General features: G+C 35.2%; 1 protein-coding gene across 2 annotated transcripts in view; it reads left to right on the top strand.

The window, feature by feature from the left end:
* The window catches only part of Itprid2 (ITPR interacting domain containing 2), a 34,769-nt gene extending 33,084 nt beyond the window's left edge, over positions 1 to 1,685 (top strand). For both annotated transcript variants that reach the window (XM_010636797.3, XM_010636796.2), the window contains one exon: positions 634 to 1,685. The gene's annotated coding sequence lies outside the window, so the exon portion shown is untranslated. The remainder of the gene's footprint in view (positions 1 to 633) is intronic.
* The last annotated feature ends 5,807 nt before the right edge of the window (positions 1,686 to 7,492 follow it).

Below are 7,492 nucleotides of genomic sequence, written 5' to 3'. Positions count from 1 at the left end.
TTTTGTTACTGGGGATCAAACTTGGGTCCCTGCACTTGCAAGGCAGGCCACTGAACCACTGAGCTAAATCCCCAGCCCTGGACAGCACTTTTAATAGCAACAAAAATACCCATTCAGTATATAAAAAACAAAATTGTGATTTGAAAAGCATTATACATAATTTCAGCTGTCAGAATGGAGAAATATTTTGATAAACTAATAAATAGTATTTGCTTATAAAAATGAGGGATAAGGCCAGCATATAGCTCAGTGATAGAACTGTATTCATTGTACACATGATGCTCTGGGCTCAATCCCCAGCACCTCAAAAAAATTAACCTTTTTTTCCCCCCTGGTACCAGGGATGGTGTTGTACTTGCAAGGCAGGCATAGTGCCATTGAGCTATATCCCTGGTGCACCTTAAAAAATTAGGGAAAAGAACAACTTTGAAAAAAATGTATAGGGACCAAAGAAAGATCATGTTTTTACATACATGCTATTTGATTTTCTGAAAACAATAAATAAAATGGATTAAAGTGATATTGTTAAGTGATTTTTCTCACATATATGGCTAGATAAAATTACCTCCTCTAAAAAGCCTCTTTAGTAGTGTATTTAAAAGCAGTTTAATGGTGACTTTTCTCCTTTTTTAGATTGGCCTGGATCCTGCTAGCTGATTAACTTTGGAGTTATTAGTGATATACACTGGTGGGGTGATCTGTTCTTCACAAGCTACTTACGGCAGAGTTGGGCTGCTATATACAGTGTACAATGTGTAATTTTTCTATACCTATCTTTTTAAAAAACATATATAGAAACTTAGGCACTTTGCTGTTTCTTTTCTTGACTACCAAATCTGTAGTGATTTTAAAAGCCCAGTATTTATTCATTTGTCAATATTTTTCCAATTGATTTTCTATGTAGAATTAATTATAAAACTTGAAGATTTCTAGACATAACCAATTTAGAAATAACATATTACTTCAAACTAGCTTCTGGCAACACTGACCTCTATGAGGTATTTACTGTGCAATAACTGATTCATTTTTGAGAGCTTGAAGCAACCAATGATTTTCCTTCCACTGCTGTTAATTAGTGTCACTTCCAAGAAGATAAACTGTTGTGTTGTAAAAATTGCTCATAATTCTTGAGGAAGCTACTAATAGCAGTAGTATAGAATTACATGAGGTTACCTACAACTACTTAATGTTCTTACACTGTAAGCCCTGTTGCTTTATTCAAAACAAATGTAATTTTATTACAGCTTACTTAGTATTTTTCTTTTGAAGAAGGGGCCTTATGTTAAACACTATATACTTTTTGCGTTGCCCTGTCTTCTTATTTTAAGGAGATATTTCTTCTGTCTTGTAGACTAAATAGTAGAACATTGTCAAAATAATGGGGTCTGTGACTTGAATGGATAGAAATGAATAAGCTTGTTTTGTGTTTTTCAAAGTGGAAGTAATTTAGATTTGTTCTCCTTATACATAAATGATTTTAATTCAGTTTTAACCAGTGAAAATTGTGGTTATTTTATGAAAGAGAGAGTAAATGGTTTCCTCTTTGGTTTTATATGTGCTGAATAAATGTGTAAAGTAACAACAACATCATGTTGGAATTTTTCTTTAAGCGTTTATAATTTTAAATTTCTTTTATGTTTCTTTGTGTGTGAAATTTTAATCAAAAGTGGTTGAGATGTTAACACTGTTTTTTGAAAGAATATCTCAAAGGTTTATAAATGTTTGAAATGTCACACAAAGGCTGATTTCTAAAAAAATTAAAACAATAAAGTATTTATTTTGCCTATGATGTTGTTGATGATTTTTTTTTCTTAAACTTGAAAAATTCGGATTAGATTTGAAGAGTAACAAATAAAGCCTGAAGGAATTGCAGCACACAACCTAGTAGGTCGGTATTTTCTTTTCCTATGGAAACTTCTGCGATACTTGCAATGAATGCAGTTCATTGTTCACCTTGGAGAAGGCCTCTTGGGCTCATCTAGTTCTGTAATGATTCCCACCTGAAGTCAAATAGAACTTTTGTTTAAAGGGTTCTATAAAGAATAGATTAAAATAGGCTTTACTCTAGTTAAATTATTCAACAGTTTCACTGATCCATTCTAATAGTGATAAACATATAAACCAAATACCCCATATTAACAGTGATACAAGCATTGATGCTTAACAGCTATTCAGTTTTTTAGCCACTTTATGTTCCTTTCTAACAGTACAAGATTCCCAGAATTTGATGATCAAAATCAGACATAGAACAGTTGTGATAAGAAGGGCAAGTCACTTAGAGTATACAAATAAAATGAGCCTCCGTGCTGTTGAGTTTCATCTTCCCTCTTCTCATTTTAAACCTTGGTGTGCTTAGTAAACATTTGAAAGCTGTTATGTTCACACCACCATGCCATGACGAATGGATAAAACTAGATGGAAAAACAACATCTTTGAGTTTTGGGGTAAGCTTAGATCAAATTTTAAAAAGAATGTGAGAGTATACCATGGGGTAGTCAGAGAAGTTCTTATAGGAACTGTGGGTTGAAAAAAATTTTAAAGATCAGAAAGTAGAATGTGTTTTAACTAATAATAATGTACATGACAAAAGAAAACAATGTTTTAAAAGATGCAAGTTTTCTCCTTCCTACAGCTGGTACTTTTTACTCATATTGGACAATTTATTGAATGCCAGCGTGCTCAGTAGTAAGTTAGAATCTTGCTTAAATGTAAAGGTGTAAATCAGACAAATATGGTCCACTTTCCTCATTTGGATACCCCCAGAGGAGACTAAATTGTTAGTGAACAGAGAGCTTATTGCTCACTCTGGTAGGTAATAGTGTCTACTTTATGGAATTGTTGATATGAAGAGATCCATATAGCTCAGCTTGGTTGTGAGGCTCCTCTTGGCAATGGTGACAGACAGATGAGCCTGGCAAGTTGAGCACTAGATGTAAAGGACAGAATGTGAATACAGCTCTAGACCTGAATTCATCTTTATTAATGCTTTTCTAGCCATAAAAGCAGGGAAAGGTGAAAGGCCCCCAATTCTGCTACCGTATAAAGACAATTTCTTGGTTTCAAATTTTCTTCAGAACAAAAATTGCTCATTGGGGCCGGGGATTTAGCTCAGCGGTTCTGTGGCCTGTCTTGCAAGCGATAAAAAAAAACCAAAAAAGCAGAATAGCACTTCTCATACTTTATATCCCCACTTATGGAAAGATTCTGATTGAGCAGGTCTGAGTCCTTTCTGGATCGAAATTTCTTCACTTCTAGAGGCTTTCAGGTAGGTTTGATGGGGCTCGTCCATGAGGACTTCAGTAGCAAAGATTTAAATAGGTCTTACTACTTTCCTGCCAGATGCTTCAAATGGGGCAAATGTATTGAATTGCTATAATCTGCAAAGGAGTCTAAGCTGAGGGGAGCACCTTCAACAGAACTTAAAAGTCCAAGTTCAAACTGAAGAGCAAATGCATGCACAGCAGGCAGGGAGACCACAACCTGTAACTGTGGTGGTTACAGGGGAGAGTTAACTTGATTGGCTTTGGGATCTGCCCTGGGGATTGGTGCAACACATTGCTGGATGTGTCTGCAAGACTACTGAAGGCATGGCTGTGGATCACTGGTCTCTCGCCCTTTCCTGTCTGGCACTGTTTCCCTGCTCTGGTTCCTGGCCTCCGTGAAGTAAGCAGCTTTACTCCACACCCTTCTGACATGAGATTTCCGCCTTGGAGCCAGGAACCATGGACTAAATCCTTTGAGAATGTGAGCCAAATCAAACTGGGTGTGGAGTACTGTGTCCAACAATGGGAACGTGACTAATACAAGGACACACCTAAGGCAACAGAAATGCACAGTGGTTAAGAGGCCTGTGTGTGGCGGCGATGATAATAACCGCAGAAACGACTGTTTTGCTGTGGTATAGTAGTTTGTAGAAGTGCTTATCCAATGGGAACTGAACATTGAGAAAACACAAGAGTGCTTTTAGATCCAACCTATTAACAAAACAGACCCGAAAAGGAAAGAATTAATTTTAAAAAGGCTGCATAAAGAGAGAAATTCTCGGAGGTGGAATTTGTTTTCAGTCACTGATATGTGAAGGAGCTTCACACTTCTTTAGGGAAGGGACTGATGATTAAAAACAAGTACACCTGTGTCAAACACTGTACTTTGTTATTCCTGTTCTTGAGTTGTTTAGTAAATCTATGTTCAGATGATTCATGGTTTTGTTTCAGGACATCTCAAATAATTCCTCTTATTATTTATGTAGTCTCGAATTTAAAAAATCCCTTGCAATGTCTTGTAAGCAGACGTCATCTGAGGAATTGATTTACAAACATTTGTCACAAACCTGTGTCTGGACAGAGATAACTTCACAGAATTAATAGGATTAAGTCAAAGTTGTGAATGTCTATTTATATTTGGTTAGAAAGTATTGAATGGTTATTAACATATTAAGACATGCCAAATAGAGACCCTCAAGTAGAAATAATACATTTACTTAGTTCTCACTATCATATGTGAGGACACATAGGATTGCACTAATAATGATACATGTTTTTATTTTTTAATCACATGCAAAGTCATGGCCGTCTCTGAAAATCTCATCTACTCATATTGAGTGTGTCTCAAGAAACATTCATGTTTTCACAACAGTCACTATAGAGTGTTCCAAGTGCTTTTAACTTTTCTTGCTGTGTACTGAGGGCACTGGTGTGCTCCTGCTCTTTACTGGGGTCATCAGTTGGAGAAGTTATGATGCTGTATAGAAGAGGAGAGCCCGTCCCTGTCTATCTGCTAAATACCTTGACAACAAAGCAGTACTACTCATAGCCCAGCTCTCTCATGAAATCTTGCTCATTTCTGCTTCCAGTCCCACGTCCTCGGTCTTGGTCATGGGTGAAAAGCACTGGGGATAGCATTTTGCTGTTCTTCCCACCCCTGTTCTCTGAGTGCTTGCAACTGAACATCTCCATTCAGATCACCTCATTTGACTCTCCTTGGCTGAATCTTACTATCGGCAGCATAGACACAACCTGGTCCCCTCCTAGCTTTAGGAACAGATAAGCATTTTAAAGACAAATACTGAGCTTTCCTCTTTTTGTTATTTTTTTCTCTTCTGAAATATCACAATTAGATTCATTCAACCAACATTTAATTAAAAATGTTGAGTAAAAGGAACGTTAATTTTTCATGATCTCATTTTTCCATTTGCTAATTTACCAATTTTACTAGCATTTAATTATTTCAGAATTCACAAAAGTAATTTTTATTTTGTTATTATTCATGACGAATGTTCATGGTTATTTTTCAATTATTGTGTAAGGAGCCCAAGGCAGAATGCAAATAACATCGCATTTTATTAGATATTATCCTAAACCATTTTTAGACATAATAATCCCTAGAAGAGTCTTTGTTTGGTCCATTGTATTTGTAATGCCTGCAATAAAAACACATGAATGAAATAGCCCACAACTTTTTGGCTTCTGGAATATACATTTTGACAAATTATTTGTGGAGGGGCACAAGAGCACTGAAGGAAAAAATACTTTTTAGATATTGCATGGATAACAATACAAAGATGTGATTATCATTCATGATTTGCAGAACATTTTTCCCAAACAGACTTAACCTCCCACAGGTTTAGGAATTGAATCTGACAGTCCATTTACAATTGGTTAACTAATGGATTAGCTGCATTAAAGCAAAATAGACTTCTAACCTCATTTCTTTAAAATACTTTTCAGTTAATAAAATGTAAGGGGCAAAAGGGGAGAGCCAGTGTTTGTATGTGCACATATATGTACATGTGTGAACGTATGTGCAGATGCATGGGGATGTCATTTTTATTCAGTTTCATGATTTTAATACTGGAAAAATCTTTTGTAATGTGGCCTATACAAAATATGATCTTTTGAGATCTAAGTGGGTGGGTCATGGGTTTTTAAAAGTTGAGGAAACTGTCTAACAAGTTAATCTAATTTATAACACTATGATCTTCAAATTAAATGGTTTGACTTAATATCAATGGAAAAACATTACAAATAAAATATATTCTATCCAGGACACATTATAATCATTTAATCTTGAGAGGTTCTGCTATTTGGGATATTAAAATTCTACTTGATGCATCATAGCCAAATAATTTTCAACTTGATGTAAGTCTGAAAGATATGCAATCTAAAGTTGAATAAATATTATTTGATAGATATCACAAATAATTCTAACCATAATTTTTAAAGGCATCACTATGGAACAGGCAGCATCTCCTCACTAAAAAAAAAGAGTGCATAGCTCTGGTCAGGAGATTACTAAGGGAGTACATTAGTGTGCTTTCCTACTTGTGGGACAAAATACCTAACACTAACAATTTAAAGAAGAAGATATTTGTTTAGCTTACAGTTTCCAGTGGGTTTAGTCCATGGTTAGCTTGCTGCAAGGCAAAACCAGCATGACAGAAAGTAATGGTGGAGAGTCATTGTTCAGGATAACAGACAAGAATATATCCTTCTCAGGTAACACCCTCCCTCCATTGACCCACCCTTTCCATCCAGGACCCGTCTTCTAGCAGCACACAAACTACTGGAGTCATCAATAAGTGAGTTCATTCGTCCAATTGCTTCCAAACATTAGAATTTTTGGAGACATTTTAGATCTAAACCATACAGGGAGTAATATGTAACCGTGAATTGTATATCTATCTCAGTGACTGAGAATCAGAAGTGTGGACTTAAGTATAAGTATTTCATAACTTTGACATCTCATTACATCAAGGAGAAGAGTTACTTTTGAGAAATGGTAGCTACTGCCAACTTCCTGGTTTCTTATTCAAATAAGCAACATTCAGGCATCTTCAAAATATTCTGATAGAATCCTAGAAAATTTTCCTATATTCAGCAAATATTTCTTCTCAAATCACCTATTTTTGTAACTGCTAATGTGAGGCTTTGCAGTTATTTCTCTAAAAAATGAAGGGGCTTATAGTTTATTTGTGGGTCTATGAAAATGACTATTAAAAGAGCTTCACGCCACTAGCTCATGATCTCATTCATATGTGGAACCAAAAATATTTGATATCATAGAAATTGAGAGTAGAATGATGGGTACCAGAGACTTCAGAGAGTTGTGGTGAGGGGAGAATGAAGGAAGATGATCAATAGATCTCAAGTTACAGTTTAATAGACATTCTGATGAACTTTTATACAATAAGGTGACCACCGATGACAATGTACTGTGTAGTCCAAAAAGCTAAAAGGTGAGATTTTTTAATATTTTCAATATAAATGATAAATATTAGAGGAGACAGACATATTTTAACCTTATTTAAACATTATACAATGTGTACATGTATTGAAACCACATAGTAACTCATAAGTATTTACACTTTCATGTATCAGATTAAAAATTAGATAAAATCAGAAAAAGAACTTCATAGTGTGTTTGGTGGTTGGTTCATTATTAAAATTTGGCCTCTCAAAAAATGCATGAATGGAGATATATATATATATATATA

Source organism: Fukomys damarensis, unplaced genomic scaffold (genome assembly GCF_012274545.1).
Source record: "Fukomys damarensis isolate Sample0158 unplaced genomic scaffold, DMR_v1.0_HiC HiC_scaffold_26, whole genome shotgun sequence".
Classification (NCBI taxonomy): Eukaryota; Metazoa; Chordata; class Mammalia; order Rodentia; family Bathyergidae; genus Fukomys; species Fukomys damarensis.
Note: the sequence above shows the minus strand (reverse complement) of the source record. Positions and strands in the feature narration are given on the sequence as shown.